Source organism: Ammospiza nelsoni, chromosome 3 (assembly GCF_027579445.1).
Source record: "Ammospiza nelsoni isolate bAmmNel1 chromosome 3, bAmmNel1.pri, whole genome shotgun sequence".
NCBI lineage: Eukaryota > Metazoa > Chordata > Aves > Passeriformes > Passerellidae > Ammospiza > Ammospiza nelsoni.
The window spans coordinates 27,192,171-27,216,761 of NC_080635.1; positions in this window are offsets into that span (position 1 = coordinate 27,192,171).

Consider the following 24,591-nt stretch of genomic DNA (forward strand, 5'->3'; position numbering starts at 1 on the left):
ACGCTTAAACTATTGTTTCCTTAACTGCGTGTTTATCTATATGTACAAACTTTCTAAATCAAATACAGTATTCCATTTTCTTATCTACCCAGCGATGTCGGTGTTTCTGTCCGCCACGGAAAATCCCTCCCTCCCCGTGGGCTGCTGGCCCCGCTCTGTCCCGCGGCGCTGCGCGGCCCCTGCGCCGCTCCGGCCCTGCCCTGCCCTGCCCGGCTCGGCGGGACAGCCGCAGGGATCTCACGGGGACCGAGCCACCCTGCCAGGAGGCTGCGGGGACACCGCGCTGCGACAGCGGCGGCGGCGCCGGGCACGGCCGTGTGCCCCTCCGTGTCCCCTCCGCCACGGCGGGCTCCATCGTTTCCCCTCGCCCCGGTCATGGTTGTTGTGCACTGCGAGCTAAAAAGCTTTCCCCCACCGCCTGCCTGCAAGGATGGGTGTCTCCAGAGAGCGGTTAAGACATTTCGGGATTTGTTTTGTAGCTTTAAATGAAAACAAAAACAAAAACTCCTCGCCCTTAACGGGTTGCAGCTCCTCCCCTCGAATCCGGAGTATATTGTAATGTGCTGAAAGAAGCCTTTATTTGCATGACTAACAGTATTTCAGCATCTTTCTTTCTTTCCTTTTCCCTTTTTCTTTTTTTCTTTTTCCTTAAAGTTTTGCTTTGCCCTGGGCAGATTTTTCAGCCGCGAATTAGCAAGAGGTGAATTTTAAACTTGTTTTTACTTGAAAATACAATTTTGAATATTACCAAGGATTTAGAGAGAAACGTGCCTGGAATTTCTTGACCATTTCCAAACTAGTATGGTCTTCCCATCTACCTTTGTGTTGCCCGAATCCTCTCTCCCTCTTTTTTTTTTTAGTGAACTCCGAGCTAGGTCTGCGGAGAGACCCAGAAAGCGCATGGGCTCTTGCCCCCTCCTCCCTTCCCCCCCACGCCTCACGAGGCTACCTGTGGATTTGGGAGAACCGCCACAGGGTGCGGGATTTTAGGCCGAGCCACCAAGGGGTAATTTTAAAGGACAAACTGGTGTGTGACCACGCTCGCACACCTGAGGTTCCCCTGAGGAGGAGCCGCGGGTGTGAGCGCAGTGTGCCCGGGGAGAGCGCGTCCCACCGCGCCCAGGGACACGCACGGTCCCGGGGCAGCACCGGGGCCCTCCCCACGGGCAGCTCCGGCCGTGCCGCTGGCCCGCCGCCAACGCGAGTGGGGAGCTAATAGAAAATAAATTCCCGTCGTACGAAACTGGAACGGACGGGAGCTGCCTGGGGGCAGGCGCACAATGGGGCTGCCGTGTTCCGCGTGGGTGGTGCGATGGATCCAGCTCTTCCCCTCCCCCACGCGGCTTTTTGAAGGAAAAATATTGCCCAGGAGGGGATAAAGGTTCCCCAGTGGCCGGCACACCCTCACCGGGTCTCTCGCTAGAGCTTGGGCTGCTTTTTCTCTCCCCGCCGGCAGAGAGGCAGCGGAGAGGCCTTTAGAAGGACAAACTGGCTTTCCAGTCACCCCCAGTTCTGGGTGGGAAGATCTTTGGTGTCGGTACATTGTTTTTAAGGGCAGTATTTCTGTTCCTCTCTGATAGCAGCGCCGTTTTTGACGGAATTTAATACCTGAAAGGATTCAGAGGCGTGAAAGTTTGGGACATACTTTTTTCCTTTCTTTTCATTTTCGCGTCTCGAAGCTGCATCTAGAAGGCGTCAAGCCGGCAGCAATAATCTACCTCAGCTCAGCCTTACACTGATAGGTTTGGATTCTTCCTCCCTCCCATTAAGCCTCCCGAATATCGCCCCGTCGTGCCGTGGCTGCTCGGGGAGGCCAGAGATCGCCCTTAGCCTCGCCCTACCTGGCCTTAGGCTCCAGCGCCCGCGCCATTTGTCACCCCCATCCCCAAAAAGTTGCTCCTTTGGCTGGATCCCCGGCCCAAACCCGAAGGAGGAGCCGCCCCAGCCCCGCTGGGGGTGTCCGCCTGTCCCCGGAGCCGGCGGGGTTTGTGGGGGGACAGGACACGTCTCATCCAGGGGGCGTCGGTGCCTGCACGGTTTGGGGGTGCCAAGGGCGCAGCTAATGATATGCCGTTCCAAAGCCGGGCTTCGTAATGGATAAATGATGTTGTTTTAGGATTTGCATAAAAAACCTGAATGGCTGATTGAGGTGTAAATCTATGAAAAGCTGTGTTTAAGCCTTCTCACCCACTAAATCCATCTGCCCCGGGAAGATAGGGCCTATCGAGCCCCACCAAACCCGAGGGCTGCCTCCTCCCTGCCCCTGGCCCGGCATTATCCACAGGCCCTCTCCAGCATTAGTTTGTTATCCGCGCCGAGCCCGGCCGCTGATTAAGATGAAATTACTCGGAGGCTGAAGTGCGTCTGATCAATATTGAAGAGAAAGCCGGAGGACAGGAGGCAGATGGCCGCAGCCCAGCGAGCCGCCTGCCCGGCCCGCTCCGTCCCGCTCCGCCGCCCTCGCCCCGCCGCGGGGGCACTGCCCCGCCCCGCCCGTCGGAACCAGCCGGTTCCGGAGCAGTTCGGAGACGATGGTTAACCCCCTCAGCACCCACCCCTCGCCTATAACGCTGCTGTAACACTGCTGTGTTCATTCCCAGCTAGCCCCGATTTGCGGGTCCAGCGGCGTGCGTGCCACCCGGCGCGGAGGTCTGGGGACACCGACGCCACCTGCCTCCCTCCCTCCCTCGCTCCCTCCCTCTCTCTCTCCGTGGTGGCTGCCCGAGCCCTTTAGCATGGCTGGGGGTCCTTTGTGCGCCTGCTGGGCCGCGGCTGCTGCTGGCCCTCCACGGTCAGGCGTGGGCTTCGGTCACCCCATCTCTCTCTGTCTGATCAATTACAGCAGCCTTTTCGAGGGACTTGAATCTGCTTGCCCGTTGCCCTTAATTTTTAGCATACCCAGATGAGGTTACTGCCCCGGCCCGAAGTGAAAAGAAATGTGGACGTTGGTGCCCTGGTATTGCTCTGATTTCCTCGGTTAGCTGAGCACAACTTTCTATTCGTGTTTATTCATGCAGTTTCTTATTGAGCTCCACATCGCACTGGCCTGGATTCCGCGTGTAGGGAGAGGACAGACAAACATCGCCTTTTTCTGGAGCGCACACACGCACACGGGTGTGCAGACTGACACACACCAACACACACACACGCAGGAGTACAAAACGCAGAGGGTCTGTAGCCGCATCACCACCCCGCAGAGAGCCAGAGACACAGAAGTTTGCAAATGGTGTACAAAAAAAGGAGGAAACGAACCCAACCACCCAGTTGCAAACTGACCAAGGGATGGAGAAGGCAGGGAGGCGGGTGTCTGTGTGCCTCTGGATGCGCAAGAAGGAGTTGGGAAGGGAAAGCTCTAAGGATATTACCGACAATCGTGGTAAATATTATCTTCTGGCACGGTAATAACAAAAGGCAAGGGCTGTCGGGTTATAGCTGTGATTAAATGATACGAAAGGGATTTGTGTTGCTGTGTCTGCGGAAAGGACGGCTGTGAGGTTTTGTTTTCGACGCTGTTCTTTTTTATTTTGGAAGTAAGGCGGTTTCAGACAGGAGGCTTCGAAGTGGCTTGGCACCTGGCGATCTGCAAGAGAAGGAAGATGTTAAAGAGTATTGAATAAAGTGTAGATGTAAATACCTCCAAGCACATGGTTAGAATCACCTCGCTTAGGTGAAGTGGCAGAATCGTTTCTCCCTGCGGCAGACAGGTCCTTTGCCGAACAAGTAGAAAAAGTAAGACGAGAACTACACTAGAAGTCAAGATTTACAACAGCTAAATCCGGACTGCGACTGACTTTAATTCCAGTCCTAGTTATTAGAGGGGAATTTAGTTATACCGCAAATATTTGGTTTGGTTTGTTGTTTTCGGGGTTTGTTGTTTGGTTTTTATGATTTTTTTATTGGGGGGTGGGTGGGGTTTTTTTTGGCGCCATAGAAACATCATTAGGGGAAGTTCATTTTAAAATAAGGTCACTTAAAGAGTATTTTTCAGAATTGCTTCCCTACTGGATTAACCTCTCTAGCAATATCTGGCAACAATAAAGTTATGCTGCAGTTTACCAAAACTCACGAATTTCGACAGGACCTGGAGGAGCGTGTGTTATTGCGTGGGTGTGTGTCCGTGTGGACAAGGGTGACCCACGCCCACAGAGCGTGGCTGGATGTGGGTGCTCGCCGATGGGGTGGAGCTGGTGTGTGCAATGTCCACACACACAGAGGCATATATATATGTGTACACACATACGCGTGTTTTCAGATTAAAGGAGCTCTTGTAATATCTTGTAGAACACTGAATATTCCCTTTTAATATCTAAATAGGTCAGTAATGCAGTTCAATAACATTGGAGGTGTCTGTATATTCTCTCTCTTCGGTCTGTGATAAAACATTCTTTAAGACTATTGGGATTTTACACTGTAATTCTATTAAATAGTAATTGAAGGGGCGCGAGAGGCTATGATACAGGATCAGCAGTGTGTAAGCCATCCGTTTGAACTTTAATTTGGAATCATAGGCAGATGGGATCACGGCCTCTTTGTGGTGCTTGCAGATTTAAAACTAGCCGGCACATGGAGGGGAAAAAAAACCCTGCAATGCAGATTCATTCATTAAACATGAAAGGTTAGTGCTAGAGAGGATAAACGTTTAGACGTCTAGGTAAATACAGAAATATACTTCACTTCCCTCCCTTGCTCCTACCATTACCCTCAGCTATCTCAGTTACTGATTTTCTATTGTTATTACAAATAAGTTTTCTTTATATCCCCAGTGGGGATAAGCGTACCTGAATGACCTATTTATACCTGCATCACAGTCTGTCTGTGAAACTTTAATTCCGCTTGCAGCCGGGGGGAAGCCAGATTTATTTATTTATTTATTTATTTACTCTTTTGCTGCCTCTTCCTTGTTCCTCCTTGGGTCCCTTTAAAGCTCTGCTTTGAAAGATTGCTGGTGCCAAGCCGCTCTGTATGGGGGACACGGCAGAGAAGGGATAAGCTGTTTCCTAAAATGGACAAATTAAATTTAAATAAACCCCAATAAACCCCAAAGAGAAAAGGTGTGGTATGGATTGGTCTGCCTAGGCCGGGAGGCGAATGGTAACAGCCACAATCTGCAGGAGGAGCCGTGGGTGCTGTTGCTGCCTGTGGCGGGGACCTGCTGACCGTGGCCGAGATGGCGTGGGTGCGTGTCCGTGGGTCCATGTCCGTAGGTCCATGTCCATGGGTGCGTGTCCGTGGGTCCATTGCCTGTGGGTGCCTGCCCGTGGATGCGTGTCCGTGGGTACATGCCCATGGGTGCCTGCCTGTGGGTGCCTGCCCGTGGATGCGTGTCCGTGGGTACATGCCCATGGGTGCCTGCCTGTGGATGCCTGCCCGTGGATGCGTGTCCGTAGGTCCATGCCCGTGGGTCCATGCCCGTGGTTGCCTGCCCGTGGGTGCCTGCCCGTGGATGCATGTCCGTGGGTGCGTGTCCGTGGGTGCGTGTCCATGGGTGCGTGTCCGTGGCTCTGTGCTGGTGAACTCTCAGGCCCGACGTTGCAGTTCCACCTTATCGGAAAACAAAAGACTTTCCAACTGAAAGAGTCAAATCCGCCCCTCCTCCTCTCTTCCCTGGCTGTATCGTATTAAAAAGGAGCTTTCATTGTTTATTTCTAAATATTTGTGAAGCAGACAGTCTATGGGTTAACCTAATTAACACATCCATACTGTATATTAGTGGACCAAACGGTACGACGAATTTCTAATGCGATGGTTGAATGTGATAGTCATTTCTGTGTTACAGGAGATTACAGCAACACTGGAGCATTTCCAGATTGTAGATGGTTTTAGATGTTGAATTTCCAGATGAGTATTTACCATCATAACTAATTTAAGACCATTATTAAATAGAAATTCTCAGCAGGGCTCTTTAATGATGGAACACGTTACTAATTACAGAGTTTACGCTCTGTTTTGGCTAAGCAGTCTAGAGGGATGGGATTGTGCTCTGCATGCAAAGCCAATATTACTAACGAGGAGGCATCATACCCCTAACATTTCAATCATATTATTAAAGAAAGCCACTTCTTGCCTTATCTGCGCGAGGAGATAGCAAGAGCGTTTTGTTTACCCTGCTCCCAAGCTCTGAAAATAGCTGGAATGGAGAGCGGGATCCCTGCCCTGCCTCCCGCTATTCCCACAGGTCTGGGGGCCGGAGGGGCTGTGCGAGAGGGCCGCCCCCTCCATCCCCCGCTCCCCGGGGCCGGCTCCCCGCCGCTCCCGCCCTGCCGGGGCCGCCCCGCTGTCCCCCGTGTCCGCCAGGCGGGCTCAGCCCGCACTCGGCGCCGGGGGGAAGCGCAACAGCGAGGGGTGAGCGGAGAGAGCGGCGGGGGCTCTGCCCCGCGTCCCCGAAGTCACGGGCACCGAGCGCACACAGCGGGCACGCACCAGAGCCGTGCGCGGGGACATGGGTACAGTCAAGTAAGTGAAGGCGTGTGGGAACAGTTTTGGTGTGCTCACCATCCCTCACTCCTCCGCTCCCCGGGGCTCACGTCCCGGGCACAGGCCGGCGCGGTTCCCCCGGAGGCCGGACCACGCTCCCCTCGAAGCCCGGGGAGGCAGATCCCCGCCACGAGATCTGTATCAAAATGGGAAGATGTGTTCAGGGCTGGGAGAGGATGACCCCGGTGGGAACGGGGGAAGTGGGACACCGGGGTCCCCGCCAGGAGGAGAACCTGTTCCCCGCGGCTCTGTCCCCTGGGCAATCCCACAAGTGCGGGACCAGTGCTTGCCTGTCCTTGCTGTCCTAGAGGCTATAATACCTTTGGAGACAGGAAGAGAAGTAGATGTGAGGCTTATTTACTCATCTCAGCTGTGGGCCACCTAAAACTGCATTTAGTTTTCCTGACAATGGCAATTTTCCTCTTACCCACCTACTTCCTGGCCCACCTCCTTCCCCTCTGCAGGTTACGGAGCACGCCGCTCCGTTCAGTCCCGGTGTCAGTACCGCGTTTTCGTTGCCCTTGAAAGGACGACAGACGGTTCTCAGCCTATTTTCATTCTCGCTATCCATTAATGTATTTGATCTGGACGATTAATAAGTACGGAGGACAGGTTTGCAATAACCTGCTATTACGTTCAGCGTCAGTTCTGCCCGAGTAAAGACTTTTGGGATTGGCTCGCTCTGCTTGTCTTAAAAAGGTGCAGTATCCATTCTCTGTTCAGATGAGATGCACATATATGCGTATATAGAGAGACAGGAGCACAGAAACACGTCTTCTCTTTATACACATACGTATCTGCAAGAACAGCTGGATATATTCCACACATCCCCTCTCCAACCCGTCCTTACAAAGGACGAAAATTGAGGAGGCACAGGAACACAAGCCAGTGCCAGAGGCTCGCTAGGTTTCCCTCTCCCCTATTTTAAAGAACCTTTTAATGACATCTAAACATAAAAATCTTCTGTATTTGAGGGAAATTAAATTGTCTCCCCCCACTGTGTGCTTGCGAGCGAGTCACTGCGTTAACTTCTAAATGGATTCTCTCAGTTTGTCTACTTATGTGTTTTACTGCAGCGTGTCTTGTTCAATAGCGCGGGATGTGGCACTCGGTGAAAACCCGGCCGCTCTTTCGGGGCCTCTCCGCTTCCCGGTGCCGAGGAACTCCCATCTATCCCCGAGGTCGGGCGGCTCCGCGCCCGCGTCTGCGGCCCGGGACGGGCACCCCGTCCCTGCTGCTTCGGGGCCTCCGCACCGGGCGGTTTCTCCCGGGGCTGGGGCTCCCCCATGCTCCGGGCAAACTGGGCACAAGGCAAGCCTCGGGGCCGGCCGTGCATCCCCTCGGAGCGCGTCCCGCTGCCGTCGCGGCGCTGCCATCGCGGGGGGAAGGAAGGAAGGAAGGAGGGAAGGAAGGAGGGAAGAAAGGACACCTGCGCGGGGCTGCACCTGCCCTGGGCGCTCTGATCGCCCCCCGACAGCCGGGCCCTGCCGGCACCGTGCCGAGCCGGGCCGGGCCGGGCCCCGCCGGAGCGCTGCCTGCAGCTGCCCCTTCCCTGCGGGTCCTTCCCGCCCGGCGTCCCGGGCGCCGTGTCCCCGCCGCGCCGCGGTCCCGCCGCCACCGACGGCGCCTCAGCCCGTTTGGAAACTGACTCATTCTGTAAATAATCTTTGACGTCCCCACAAAGCCGCCCTTCGAGAGGAGTTTATTAGCACGGAGCCATTAAAACAGATGTCATGTTAGCTTCCCCGTGACATTTGGGTGACACATCTCTCCCGATGAATTGCTAATTGTCTTCCCGCCCGCAGTAAACATCCCGCTCCATTGTCTGCGCTCAAGAGAGTTTCTGCCGCAAAATACAGTCCTGCGCAGCGGAGAGACCTCGCCGTGCGCCTCCCCGACCCCTGCCCCGGCCCCGGCCCCGCGCCCCGGCCCCCTCGGTCCTACAGCCACCCTTCTTGCTTCCCTCATTCCCCGTCTGCCTCTACCACCCTCCCGGCTGGAGCCCCGGCCCCTGCCCGCACCTGGAGGAGAGGCAGGCCCGGCCCGGCAGCCCGGCTGCTCTGCCCTTCCCTGCCCTGCCTCCGCCGCCGCTGCCCCCGCCACAGGGACCCCCGGGCCCGCAGCGCCCCGCTCCCTTCCCGCAGGGACCCCCGGGCCCGCAGCGTCCCGCTCCCTTCCCGCAGGGACCCCGGGCCCGCAGCGTCCCGCTCCCTTCCCGCAGGGACCCCGGGCCCGCAGCGCCCCGCTCCCTTCCCGCCGGGCTCCCGCAGCGCCCCGCTCCCGCGGGGCCGGGCTCGGGGGGAAGCGCGGCCCTCCCGCCGTCTCTCCCCTTCTGGCGTAACACCCTCTCCCAGCTCCTCCGAGTTGTTTATTTTGCCTGGAACAAAAGGTGTGTGTGGCGGGGTCGGGGGAGGCGGCCCGTTTCCATCAAAGTCCAGGCACGGCGGTGACATATGTCTGTCATTTTCGGATGTGAAAAGCGGGGATGTGCAGTGCCGAGCCTTCTCCTTATTCCCTGGTGAAGGTACTGGGAGGAAGCTGTCAGAGGGCTTTGAGAGGATAAGACAGAGCAGCCTTAAAGAGGAGCTTTGCAGCTGAGTGGCTGACTGAATCCGTCTTACCTATGTACGTAAGGTTTCATATTCATAGCCGTTGTCTGTACGTTGATACATAATCTCTCGCCCTTGTTAATTCTCAATAGATGCAGAGATAACTAATCCTCCCAGATAGATAGACACGGGCAGATTATGCGAGTGCAGTCTATCTACCTATCTGTCTGTATAGTCCCACACGCATATATATAAGCACGTAAAGCGATTTCACTGCGTTTTCTTGTACAGGAGTACACAGGACTGAGCTGATAGAGAGCCCAACGCCCTGCCTAGCAGATGTAGAAGTGTTCGGCGAGAATAAAAATACATGTATCACTCACATATTCGGGGCTACTTGTTGTTAGAATTTTTATGTCCTGCACCCACTTTCTTTCCCTCTCCTTCTCCACAGTGTACTCGAGTTTTGTACAAACACGTACAAGCCTTCCTAGTGAGGGAAGTTACGGAAAGAGGGAGAAGGAGTCTAAAGATTGGGTGGATTCGGAGTCTTTAAAAAAACCAAACCAAACACAACTCTCCCCCTCACCCCAACCAGCAAGACCGCACTTGAAATTATTTATCTGCTGGACAAAGAGACCTATCTGAAGTCAACCGAGATATTATTTTCATTGCCCAAAATGTGCCTGTCCTTAAGGCCAGCCGGTATCTACAGCGAAGTTACCTGGGCTCGGCTTTGTTCTGATTTTTAGCAGACATGTTTTAAGGATGCCAATCGCAAGAAAAGCGATCTTGGGATGCCTGCCGAATGTTGCTCGGAGTGTGCCCAGCCTCTGCCCGCCCCAGTCCGGGATGCTCGCCCCCCATTCCCCCGGAAAGCCGGGCACGGTGGGGCCGTGCCCTCCCCGGCGGCTGCGCACACCCCGCGGGCTGGACTCGGCCGAGTTTGCCAAGGTCCTGCAGCACCTGCCCGCCGCCGCGGATGGGATGGCTGTGCAGCCGCTTGGGAACATGCCCGGCTCGGGCCTGCCCAGTCCCACGGCTGCTGCGAGTCTCGGTCACCCCGGCCCGGCCCGGCCCGGCCGGCAGACCCTGCCGGGAGCGGCGCCTGCGGGCTCTGCGCAGCCTCTGTGCCACGGGAACCCTGCCCCCAGAGCGGGGCTGGGGTGTTCGAATGCCACCTCACTGCTCCTCGGTGAATATTAAACATCATTGTCTTACAAATGAGGAGAAACCGCTACCGTCAGAATAATAATAAACTACCTCTTGCAACCCTAAGTCTCTTACAGAGGGGCGTTAGAGACGACGAGGCTCTTAGCGTTAAAATCGGATTCCTCCCACCTGCGACTTGCCCGTGTCCTCATGTCCTGAAACTGTCCGTCTTGTTTGTCATGTTTGTTCTGCTATTAGCAATAAGATACACACCGGCCCCCACAAGAATGATGGGATGATTTCATCCCGTGCGAATTCCAGCAACCTTCCTCCGAAAAGGGGCACTTCCACTCCGGTCCTGCCCTTCTGATGAACAAGTTGTCTTCTTGACTGGAAACACGGGGGGAACGTGGGACTTTGTCACTGAATCTGGGTCAGGAGAGGAAGGCAGCTTATGTTCCAAAGGTTTTTCCCTTTGGCTAATGACTTTGTCCTATGTCAGTGACGTCACTAAGGCTTGTTTGTGTCTGCAGGTCCAGAGCAAACCTTGAAGAATCCTCGAATTCTGCACCTCTCTGCTGCGGCCGTGAATGAGTGAGTCAGTCACTCGAGAATAACCGTGTATCAGAGGGGAAACTGCTCCCTGCAGACAGGGATCGTGTCTTAGGAAGCGGCTTCCCGAGCTGTATTGTTCAGACTGATGCTTACTTGTCTCATTACGAAATCAAGAGACTCCTCTGTCTCATGCAACATCCCAGTGTTACATCTCGAGAGTGGAGAGGAAAGTCTGGAGAAGTGAAGGTGACAGGTTGAAAAACAGAGGCAGGAAACAAACCCCACCACCCTTCCAAAATAAAAACCTCTTCACCCAAATATAGCAGCAAATAAACCACAAATCTGTACATAATCAATACTGATCTGGAACCAATCTGTTCCTCCCCAGCTTCGTGCGGATCCAGGGCTGCAAGTGCTTGTGATTACACAGAGTAGGAGGGTCATTTTCTAACAAGGGTGCTCACTGTATCTGAGCTCCAAATTATCCAGAGAGGACAGATGGCCCTTCTGATCTTATAATGAGAGCAGGGAGTGATTATCAGCCTGAACCAAAAAATGATGCTCTGCTGACATATTTTCACAGTTCTGAAATCTGTGCTTGCACTTATGCCTCGCTTCATATCCCTCTTCATTTAATTTAGGCATCGTTTGGGATTTTGGAGGGCTGTGTGAAATCCGTTCATTTATCTGGGTCTGTGTGTCTGTCTCTCTCTCCCCATGTATCTATCTAGGACATGTGTACAGACACAAAACAAAGGAAAGCAAAAGGTCACTTCACAGGAACTCTTAACCCAAATCACGCTTGGCAAAATATTTATATATAAATATATTTGCCAATAATTAGGAAGCCCAGCTGCCTCCCGGATGCCTAGATTTTATGCCTGCTCCTTGGCAGTTTTCTGGAGCTGTTGCATTCCATCTTTGCAATTACTACAATGCATGGTGAGTCAGCTCAGACCCTAGGTCTCTTCAGGGGAAAAAAACCCAACACATACATATTCTGCATATTTGGGGCTTGTGTTCATGCTTTAGCCGTTTCGGTTTTTTGTATTTAGAAGTATCTGTAATAGAGAGCAGAGTCCCCCATGAAGAAAAAAAAAAAAAAAGATGGCCGAGTGTAAAGGGAGATATTTCTTTCATTTGCAGATTTCTGCGATTTTGAGCCTAAAAGCAGTGTTAGTCACCTTTACCCTGCACAGAAAGTGTAACAGAGAAGGAGGGCCGGGGAAGTTCCTGGTGACTGGCAGCAGTCAGATCTCCATCCCTCTTTCCAGGTCCCTCAGAGGCGAACTTGCAATTGCAGAGAAGTTAGGTCAGTACAAACAAATTAAATCAAGGAGCTATTCAGTGGTTACACAGTCATTTCGCTCTCCTATTTGCACTGTAATATTGCATTACCCTCTAATTGTCACATATACTTTTCACTCTCCAAATATGGAAGACAAATACTGAATCCGTTTAAAGTTGCGCCGCTTTCCAGGCTGGGCAGGGAAGCCTTTTCCGCGTGTTCTTGCTGCCATCTACTGGTGCCGCGGCCGCAGCCCTCCGTCTGTGAAACTTCCCTCCGTTTTCACAGCCGAGAAGGGAAAGGTCTACGGCAGGCGGTGGGAAATGCACCTAATGAGAGAAGGCGTGATAATGTCGCCAGTGGCACTGCGAGGTCGCCACGCCGCTCATTTTAAGCGTAGGGCAAGACGATGCTTTTAGTTAGTGGAGGTGTATTCACTACTTGGAACTAAACATGTGCATGTATCTTTATCCAGCTCTAGGTGTAAGCTGGTTTTATACAAATAAGCTAGTTATTTAAGGTGTAGTTTTATATATATATATATATAGTTACATAAGGTATAAAAATAAGGTAGTTATTTCACATTTTTGGTGCTAAGAGCTTTTTAAAATATATTTTTGAAGAAAAAAAGATTCCTTTTCCAGAAAACCCCCAAGTTTAGATATCCTGCATTATTACCAGTGTCAGATTTAAAGGTGACCAGTGCCAAAGTTTTCCCCACTCCCTTTTCCTTCTTCAGTATCTACCTGAACTCCACCCCCAAACCTAGGTAGAAGAGGTGTGTCATACTACATAAGTAACATCAGTTTGTCTGCCTTTTGCAAGTACTTTCTCTAGAAAGTACTGTTTTTTCATAGCAGTAGCTATGTGTCTTTTCATAACAGCAGCATTTTTTCCTGAGGTATCACCTCACATTATTGTCTGTTTATTTCCAAACAACTGCTGATTTGAAATAATGACACCATCTAATAATTTTATCCCATGAAAATCATAACATGCGTAAAAAACCTCTTGGAGGAATGTATGGTTAGGAGAAATTTCTAGAGCAATATGTTCCATTTCCACCTGTAGATTGTCTGGGCCAGATCTACTGAGGGCTTGTCACTCAGCTGTGAGCTAAGCCTCCCAGATTCCTCCAGTAAAGCCTTCACAAAGCCCACACTTCAGAGACACGGTGTATAGGAATTTTCTGCAGGCATCAAGAAGCTCTGGGGCATTCCGAGGGCAATGAGAAGTTTTAGGCCTTGGAGAAGTTTTAGGCCTTCGACCCATCAGCCATTTTAGGTCAAACATCCCTTGACAGAGCCCACCTTTGGGGCCTCACTCAAGGGTCAGCAATTGACCATCTTAAAAATACTGCTGCCTCCATTGTCCCCTACAATGTGAGAAACTTCAGTGTTGATTTTCACTCCAAACAAGACAGAGTATAACCACTGTTAACCATAGAAAACATTTCTATTTCCATGTTTCAGGCTTAAGGAAAGGAGTTCTGACTGGATGGTCCACATTCCTCTAGGGCAGTGGCTTGTCTAAGTCCTAATTCCTTTAATGCCTTAGGTTTAATTTTTAGGAAATAGGTATCTGAGGTAGTCTTTCTGAGTTGATCTCTTGATCCATAAATCTGCCTGACTATTTCAACCATCCCCTGGCTCCATGTCACAGCTTCTGGGACACCTGACTTTGGCAGCAGGGATCTTCACCCAAATGAGGTCAAGAACACAGAGTTTAAAACTCAGTTGGCAGGAGAACACCAACAAGGCAAGTGATGCAGTGCAGAGACCTTGCTGGTGCCTCATTCTGAAAAGCCAGCTGAACAGCATAAAAAACATCTGAAAAGCATGGTCTGGACACAGGGAAACAGACTCAGGATACACCATGCTTTCCTTCAGATGAAGGATCAATGAATAAATGAGTCAATGAATATCAATGAATCAATCAATAAATAAAGCACAACCCATAGATTCCCATTTGGCCTTGACTTCAGTATCAAACAAAGCAAACAGGTTCTCTTTAAGGATATGCAAAGAATTATAATATGTATTTTGAGACTGTAGTTTTTTAAAGTAAGACCAAAGACATTTATAATGTATCATGAAACAGGCATACCCTGGTGATTCTCCCCCCCCCCCCCCCCCCCCCATTCTCTGTGCATTTTGGCGTTTTCCATGAGGTCTGAGCAGAGGCACAGTCTGGTATGAGGTACCTGAGCTATCAACCAGCAGCATGAGACCTTCACACAATGGTAGAGTGTCACACCCCTCTCCATGAGATCTCTGAGGGTGACTCTGTCTTTAATTGTGGCTTGTTTCTGAGTAAGCTATACTGTGACAGTCACACCTGTAGAAAGCAGTTGTGACAGCTTTTGACTCCTGAGTGACCAGCTAGCCATCCAGGGAAGTTACCAGCTCCCTGCTTTTCTTTTACTGCTATTAGTCTGCGTTTGCCTGTTCAAAGAGATTCTGCCTCAGCATATATGAACATCAAACAGAACATTATCTTTAAACACTTTTAGCCTTTTTTTTTAGCAGGACATATTGATATCATGTTCTGCTCTGCCTGTGTGACATCCACATGACAGCTTATGGTCTATGATCACCCATGTTTTAATCTGCCAGCCGCTTCCCCTTGCCCAATGCACTGATCCCTGCAGTACGGGGCTGTGTCGAGGCACATCCTGGCTGTGTGCGTTTAACCTGTGTGCTGCTCTAAAATACCTGTGCTCCCAAGGTTGAACAGATGGCCACAGAAGATGTTACACACGGTACCTCTGGTTAAATGCCTCTCTGCACATGAGAAAATTATTTTTTGGGCAGTATAGCATATGATCATATGGGTCCTCTGTGGCTGAGCTGCAAGCACACGGAGGACACAGCTGAGGCGCGTTCTCAGCTTGAGTTGTGGTGCAGGAGAAAGATTTGTGCCATTTTACACATTCCAAATGATTCAGGGATCGTGGCAATGAGCTTTGTTTTGAGACTGTTGGCTAGCTTTTATTAAACCAGAGATTAATTTATTCCAGGGAATGGCCCAGATTCTTGTAGAAAGGAAGACATCAAGGCAGATTCTGCAAAGCCCAGTGGAAAAATTATGTTATTGTTGTTTTAAATAGTGTTCAACATATGACACTGTGAAACATAATGAGTAGCCTGAACATCTTGCTGCATCACTAATTCATAGTAATACAATTCTTTTTTCTGAGATGGTTTGTACTACTTCTTGTACCACTTGTAAGTGGTACTTTGAAGTCAATCGATGCCTATTATTCAACATCTTCAGCAGATTTCAAAATTGAGGGAATTTATTCCATGCAAAGGTTAACATTTCAAACCTTTCTCTTAAGACAACAAAGAGGCAACATTTTGAAATTTTAAATATTCTTGAATATCTACATGAACAACCAGAATCTTCTGTTTCAGTAAGTTTGCAACACTCCATGGTAGTATGGATTTCTTTTGACTCAATAATATCAACATTTCTATTCTCTTAATATAAATTATAAAAACAAAGGGAATCACTTCAACAACTTAGAAATTAGATGCTCCAGTATTCTTTGCAAAGAACATTCACAGAACTTTCATCAACCAGTATTGAAATTGGCAACTTAGAACTTTTATAACAAGTTCTAATTATCAGATAATGAAGTGACTCAAAGGACCGGAAGTGTTTGCTCTGCAAAATAATAATTTACACTGAAACTGATAACTCTTAGTATTATGATTTATGTGCTCAAAATAAGATTTCTTTTTCTTATTTTATTTTAAGAAGAGGAAAAAATATTGTCTTTACAGTCTAGCAATGAGTGCTCTTTGGTCTTCAGAACTACTGCGAGGTTAAGTGGGGAAGAGAACATTTGCTGTGCACCTTTACACATGAATTGCAAACACAGCTTCTGGTACTGAACATTCATTTGGGAATTACTCAGGCTTCCCGTATGGATCTGGGCTACTCAATGTACACATGAGATGATGTGGTTATTGAGTACATTCTAAGAATTACCTGTTTGAGAGTCAAGTCCCTAAATTCCTTGCAGACGTGTGTACCCAAATGAATGGTTGCTACAATACTTGGAAACTTATCTTTTTCCTCCAAATTACATTCAGAAAACATTAAACAATTTCCAGTCTGTTCAATTGAACTATAACTGGTGAACTGTCCCCCTTTTTGATTTTTTTCCATGTTTGTGCCAATTGGAAGTATAAAATGAAGCCTTGCTTTCATAGGGCACCAAAGCACCTCTGTGCTAAATCTGATGCTGCAGACTGGATAGATGAATTCTGAATGAATGATGGTCTTACCCTTGTGATAAGCACTTTCAGAATATTCTTCATGGCTCATCTTCCCTTCAAAAATATTGAAGTGACATCTTTTCTGGTCTCTGCTGACTTCTGGCTGGACTAATTTGGTCTTAGCAATCATAAATGGTGTAGGAAATACTGTGCATTTTAGAACTGAAGCTTTGACATGATACAAGTTAGACCTCGTTGAGCAATTTGGATAATCATGTGTTTTATGGCTTTCAGACATTCTTGCTGCAGCGTAAAGGTCCATGAATATTTAGAACAGAGAGTCTGTGGTCCTTTTATGCCTATTTTATGTAGCATTGTTTTTCTTTATTGGAGCTTGTTATTTTGTGTATGACAGCAGCATTGTAGTTTTCAAATAGGATTTTTTTAAAGGGTTTCTTGTAACACAGAAGCGTTGAGGTGATCAGAAGATGAATTCTATTTTAACATCCACAAACTGGAAGATATCAACAAAGATTAGCTGAAGAAAAATAAAGAAATAATCTATGACAGTGCTGAGAACGATTCTCAGAATTTTAAATACTTGTTAAAGGCTTTGCTGTATTTCACTTCAATAAACATCATGCTCCAGTTACTACTTGAAACCATAGGGGCATTATCCTGTGGAGCACTTATCAATATTTTAACACGTGAAAGTCAAATGATGTTGAAACATTGAACTATATTTCCATCTGTGCAAGCTAAAATGGTACAAATGCATCCTGTGTAATGAAATACTACATCCCCAGTTACTTTCTTACAAGTGATACCTGATTCCTCTGTATTTTCTGTGGTTGTTTCCATTGCTCTGATGGTGCCCAAAGGAAGACTGTCTTTTAAAATTAATGTTTATAGCATTTAAGGAGTTTTAACCCAACCTGCCTTAAATCCAGAGAAAACAAATTCTTGGAAATTGCTACAAAAATTAGTAGTTAATTTTCTGTTGCCCTTGCCTCAGTGTTAAATTTTTCTGGACATTTTGTGTGAAAATGGGTATTGGTACAAAAACAATGACCCTGAGATTGGCTAGAACACAAATATACTGCTCCCACAAGAGATTCTGAGAACTTGTGTCCAATGGAAAAATGTTCTACTTAGTGGGCAGTAAAGAGAAGAGATGGAGGTTGCTGCCAAAGGTTGCATATTTCAGTGGGATTTCTCTGGAACCTCTGGGAAGGCAGCTCCAGTCGCAGACCTGCAGCACGACCCCACACGCCGTGGTCCCAGAGCCACCAGCAGCAGGCACGACTGCATGGCCTGCCAAATACCAGACCAGGCACCGGGTTTCAGCCCAGGAGAAGGATCACTGCCCTGCAATGGGTGTGACACAGGTGTGGCAGCACAAGAGCGTGACACACACGTCAGGTGTTAACTGTATTGCTCGGCGTCACTGGGAGTCCGTACCCCGACAAGTTCTTCTACCAGCAACCCATCACAGATTGAATGGGTGATACCCCTGCTGTGAACCCCCTTCCATGAACCTGTCTCCTGTTGCTTATGCTGTATCTGACATTGTGAGCCTTCCATCTGGTCACTGAATTTTTTCTTGGCTTGCATCATATTGGTTTGCTTCGTTTCACAATCTCCTTGTTTCTCCTGACTTTTCTACCCAAGGCCTTGGCTTCTATTAACAAGCCATGTACTCCTTGATTTCTTGGAACTATCTGAAGCCTTCTCTCTCCATGGTCATGTGTCTGTGGTTCTTGTATAATCTCTTTCCTACTGAAGCTTGGACTGCTGCTGTTTGCTGCTGCTTTAGAAAAGAATTTGAAGATTATCAGAGCTGCATAATTGTGGTGCTGTTTCAAGTGCTTTTCTCCAGTCCTTCAGGGGCTGCCCATTTACCTCCCATGTTTCTCTGTCTAGTTACAGGCTGTGACAACAAGTGAAGCAGACTTTGTCTTCTCCTGCCCACCTCCTGCACAGTAGCCACCTGTCTATTGAGAGGATGAATTTTTAAATTGCAATGTTGCAGGTCTGGACTTCCTTCCCACCTGATCTGATGTCTTCCTGTAGGTCTTGAGGTACATCAATGAGCCAAAGAGAGAGCTGAGGTACACAAAAAAGTGACACAGAAAACTGTCTTTACTTGGCCACTTGGTCCCTTCATGAGCCAGTCAGGCCCGTGCTTTGCAGTGCCCTGCCCATCAGCAATGGCCAGGACTCCACAGTGCCAGTGATGCCTGTGTCCAGTGAGAAAGCTTCTTTGTTTTCACAGGTTTCCCAGCTTCTCACACTGGCCTTAAATTTTTTTCACTTAATATAACCAATCACTGCACACATTTTTCCCAAGACTTCACTGACTCTGCTTTATATTTTTAATTCTCCATGTGAGGAAAGCTACAGACAGTCCATTACTACTGTTTAGCAGTGTTTCTTGGAATGGATTTCAGAGGGCTTTCCATCCACCTAGAAGCAACTGGATCCATTAGCCTGTAAGTGGCTGTAAGTGCATTGAGCAGAAGGGCTGCAATCTTTTAGTCAATACTTTTCTTCTACAAAGCATGCATCTAGAGCACCTTCCGAGCTGGTAAAATTATACAGCAGATGCTGCTGCTTCGTCAGAAGACCAATCCTAGGGCAGCTTCCCACTGCCATGGGATAATCATGGTGCTGGAATGTAACGTGAGTCTCTTTGTAATGCTCCACTGTACCCATGATTGATTATAGGCTGAACATTTTCCCTTCTTTTTTTCCATTGAACCCTGACATCTGTATTTTCCATTTGTCTGTCTGCCTGGCTTCCTACTTGTTTTGAGCTAGAGTGCTTGAGAAGGGCTGTTCTCTGTCAGTACTGAAATCCTTTCCCCAGCAGCTGATCTGTTCTCACACTTTGGGTGAGTTGCTTCAGACTGGTGTCTCTTTGCATTCTTTTCTCTGAGCTGCAGTGGAGAGTCCCAGGCAGCACAGGCACGGTGGCAGGAAATGGCAGCAGTGGCTGGACACGAGACAACAGCTCTGGGAACCCCGTAATGACTCATGTGGTTACCATGATCAACCAGGGAAAATTATTCTATATCCAGCAGCTCAGTAGGCAGCTCTGGGTTGGAGACATCATGACTTTGTCAGAGATTTTGATTTTTCAAGCTCTTGCACAGATCACCAGTACATAAATCTCAGAATCAGGCACTTGAGTTCCAAGAGGACTGACATTAAGCATCGAGATCATAGGGCCTTTTCAAAAAGAAACGGGGCCTAGGATTTGTGATCTAGATGATCAGGAAACTCTAGCTCAACAGCAAAATCAGTTTTTGATCAGCTTTGGACTGTAAATAGTGAATTACTTTAACCAAGACTGGAGCAGAGCTGCTGTGTTTGGATATCCACTTCTGAGTATCTTCAATGAAGTAGGACACAGAGATAATACCAGCTGAGGTGTGTAATGCCAATGCCAAGTGTTCCATGTTTGAGACATGGTGACCCTGGCTTCTGTTTGTTGTGTGCCCCACAACTGAGTGCTGCTTCCAAATTTATGTGGAATGCCAGTTATCACCTTTTTTAGGTAAGTAAATGCTAAAAGAAATTAGTCATTAGACATTATATTACAACAATATGGTCATGCAGTATTTTAGATGGACTTTTGAAACTTTTCCTCCTGAGAAGAATATTTAAAAAACCTTCACATTCTTATATAATTATACTTTATGCTTATCTCACTATATAGGATGCATTCCTGCCTTCATCCTTTTATTAAATTTTTGATCTGTAAATCCTGCATTTTCAGAAGTGTTAGTCCTCCCATACAGGTGGGATACACTTTTTTAAAGTGTACTTTGTGCGGTAGGTATGCCATGTTTCCTTGCTTGGGACATTCTTTTATGTGAACCTCCATAAACTGACTAATGCCGTGCTCTAGAATGTACTAAAAGTAAAGTAATTCTGCCCTGAGATGGAAGATGACATTCAGTGTAAATAAATGCAAATGCATGTGGAGAAAAGGTGACCGATTAAAAGTGATGGCTCGTATCTACAGCATACCCTTGCCAAGTTATTGTTCTGTATGTTGTTCTGAGCCCCTCATCTCTAAGAGAGTATAACAAATCTGGAAATGGTTCAGAGAATGATGAAAAAGGTGGCCAAGTATATGGAATAATACTTTATGAGAAAAAAAGAGAAATATTCAAAACAAACAGAAGAAAGTATATTCCTTTATACAACATGTCTGGAAACCACAGGAATGCTCTGCTGTGGGATGCTGCAAATGGTGAAAGCTGACCTTGATTCAGGGAGAGATAGGGAAAATTAGCAGAAGAGAAAGACCCAATAAATAAAATAATTTTGGATCTGGAAGTCCCTGAGCATCAAGCTGTTGCAATGTGGTTATGTGTGTTTGCTGTCCATCAGAGACAGATTGCTGTGCTGGATGGATCATTGATTTGATTCACTATGGTCACTCTTAGCATTTATCTTAGAAGACTCCATATCTCTAAACAAAATGACAGCTGGCCAGTGGCTAGTCTTCCAATGTATTTCCTGGCCAAAAGTGGAAAACCGTATTTGAGCCCCTTCCCTTTGAAACTGGCAGCTGGGCCAGGCTCTTCCATTTGTGCCTGGAGTTATGAGCAGCAAAACAAATCTACAGCACAGACTCTGCTCTAAAAGATCTGGGTTTGTGCCAACAAGGAGCGAAAACACATTCTGAAATTTTTAATGTTGCTGCAGAGTACAATGGTGCATGGTGCCTGTAGCTTCCCAATGACTTGTCTAACAATCTCACCTGGAAATGTGTTTTCCCCAAGATCAGATGGAAGAAAGACCCAAAGCCTCACTTTCTTCATTGCCCTCTCTGCTTAGACACAGATTTTGAAGGAGTAGGTGTCTGCTTTGGTCAACCATTTTGGAGAAATTGGGATGGACTTTGGGACCCAGACTAAACCAGGCATTTATGGAGTTTCTGAACAGTTGGATGTCACTTAGTTTGGCAAGGTTGTCCTGTACCTGGAAAGGTAGGCAATAAAACTGCAACCTGTTTTCTACCTAACATATGGTATCCAACCCCACTGGAGGCTTGTGCTTGGCAAGCAGAGGAAAAACACTGCAAATTTGATTTAGGCACATATTCAATAGTAGTCATATGGTTTCCACACGCTCTGCTTTGGACACAGGCCAGTGTGTATAAACAAGGGAATATATAATACCAGTAGTATGGAATTTTCTTCCTCTTTTCAGCTTTCACTAAAAATTAGGTGTCTTTGTTCAGGAACACAAACCATTCCTTCTGTCAAAATAACCTCCAAGTCCCTGGCCTTCCATTCATCTTCCTTGGATCTATAAAACAAGTTATGAGGTCTAAAGGATCACAAAAAGGACAGGAAAATACATTCATAATCTGTCATCTTTATTTATGTTTTGTTCACTTCATTATTCACTTCATTATTTATTTTAAGAAACATTATCTGAAGTTCAGAAATATGTAGGAATCCCAAAGCAATGGCAGATACAAGGAGCTGGTGTCTTTGAAAATGAGTTATATTAGACATATATGTTTGGGTTTTCGCTGCCTCAGTTTACCTACCTAAAAGGATAAGCATTCTATCTGCCAGCTGACTTGACTGGTGCACTGTGGGAATAAATTGGTGATTGAAAAAAATGAAGTTCTTGTCTAAAACACATTGCGCATTTGTGAGGTGTTACAGTGTTTAAACAATGAGTGATAGCACACAAGTTCAACTTATTCACAATACTATGTAAAAGCAATGTATTAACCTTTTGGATTGAATCACAGTTTCAGTTTGGGATGGATTAGAGGTCTCTCTAAATGCATTAATACCTGAGAACATTACCAGACTGAAAATCAATTTACTCGAGAGACAAGCTGCTGTGGTATCATGGTCAGCAGGAGTCAGAAAGTGAGGAGACTGCACCAGGGTGTGGGTAAAGACAGTGCTTACAGCTACTGTTAAACATTTCAACAGCACAGCAGCTCTTCTTCCTCCTCCTCTGGTGTCTGAAGGCAAATGGTTACCTGAGACATGAACTGCAGCACTCAGGCAATGTCATAATTCATGCTGTTTCATGCTTGCCTTACTGCCAAAAGATCCAAAGACTATGAATTTTTCTGCTATCCTTGGGTTTGGGATTTAATTATTGCACTCTAATCTGTATTCTGAATGAATGTTTTAAACAATAATTGTGAGTTATTTGGAAACAAGACAGTTCCTGTGGATTTGTACACTGAAAATCTTGACTTCATTTGGGAGCTGAGCTTCTGGGCACAATAAGAAGTAATTCCCCAGCGGTGAAAAAGCTTCAGAGAAGCCCAGCTGTGGGCAGTGATGTGGCTACTGAGTGTTCAGGCAGAGCAATTGTCCTGGGGTCTGTGGGTTGCAGAAACAGCGCAATATATTGATAGAAGCACTCACTAACACTGAACCAAATCCATTTACTGGCACTGGACCCCATCTCAACCATGTCATGTTACTGAGGCTGGATAGAGATACCAATATTCAGGAAATTTTGGTTGGTGTGGAGGTACTGAGGATTTGTATGAGTTCAGATGTGGCCCTGTCACTGCCTAAACTGAATATTTGTTACTGCACCTCCTTAAGGCAATAACTCTGTTGTCACATTGCTGAGGAAGGAAACACAAAGTCCATCAAGCAAAATTTAGAATTTGGGATTATGATATAAGGTTGTTAAGCTGCATTTGGGTACTGCTGTTAAGCTTGGTTTACAGGGCAGTCTTGTCACTTTTTGGACATCTGATGTTAAGTGCCCACACTTATAGTTTGGCTCCTATGACAAGGTAAGAGATTGAAAGAAATCCTTAAGAGACTCTGAAATATATGTTATTTCTTGTTTTAAGATGGAAGGAGGGAAGGGATGGAGATGGACAGTTCCTTGCCTTCAGAAACTTTCCTGTCTGAGAGCACCGAAGCTTGAGACTATTCCCAGTGTAGCAATGAGGCTACCACCAAAAACCAGGGTAGATCTGAACATCTCTGCAGGATTTCAAGGCAGGTGGGTGCTTCCAGAGCAGCCGCTGTGTCCTGTTATGTTGATAGACTTAATTAGGAAGCAAGGTGTGCAGGCATTGTGTAATCCTCATGGCTCAGGAGGAGAATAGGAAAGAATTATTTGCCTTTCTGATGGAATGTAGGCCCAGGGACTGATGATACTTCCTTGGGTGACATGACATGAGAATTCTTTCCAAAAGACATATTATTACCTCCTTTAATACACATTATATTTATTCTGGCCGCTTTACCTAGGCTGGAGGTTCAGGGAGGTGGAGGGAAAACTCTGCACAGCTCTGAAGACTTTAACTCACTGACACATTCCTCTCTTGCTGTTTGGAAGGTGACATTACAGATTCTGTTGATGAATGAGCATTGCTAAATACACTGTACAAAAGTGTGCATCTGGAACATGGCATTTCAGCTTCTCTCTCCCCTGGAGAGCCAAGCAGAAGTCAGAGTGGTGCCTGTGTGTGTGAAAAACAAAGCAGGAGTCAGAGTGGTGCCTGTGTGTGTGAAAAACAAAGCAAAGGCTCATCGCGGCTGCATGAAATGAGGAAGGGATCTTCCACAGCTGTCCTCAGGAACAAGTATGACAGTCATTTTGGCACTTCTCTGATGCCTTTCAGGTGGTTGCAGACAACCCTTGAGCATTTTCTGGGGCAGGATGTGTGTGTATGTGCATCACAGTCCCAAGGCATTTAATGAGGAACTTTCCAAAGCTGAAGTATTCCCCACTATCTTTTGCTTTTTGAACAGAAAAATTGGCCCAAACCACACACATATGCACTCATATTAGGTAAAATTGCAAAGGCTGTGAGTGTTGTTGAAGTATAAATCTCCATTGTTTTTGCTCTTGAGAAGATGCTTGCATATATTAAGATTTCTCTACTTCAGATATAAATATGGGTACAGATTTTCTACTGGGAGAGAGCAGGCATCAGCAGAGAACTGGGCCAGGGAAGCACCATCCCTCCATTGCTGGTATATCCCATTGCAGTACACCTCTCCTGGCCCTGCAACACAGAGGAAGACATGTATGGAGGTACCTGGCTGTGCAATTTCAGTGTTACAAAAAGATTTTGGAGTGGTTTTTTATCTCTCTTGGGAATACAAGCTGCAAATGACAGATTAAAATCTTAAAACAGATTTTATGGTCTGAAGACAGCTCTCCCCATTCTTGCCCCTGCAAAGAGGAGCAATGCTGGTGACAGGACTACACCTTGGTGAGGTGGGGCACGAGGAGGCTGCACGGGCACACAGTGTCCCCAAGGCACAGCTTGCCAAGGTAGGCCCATCCGCATCCCCATCCCCATCCGCATTCCCATCCCCAG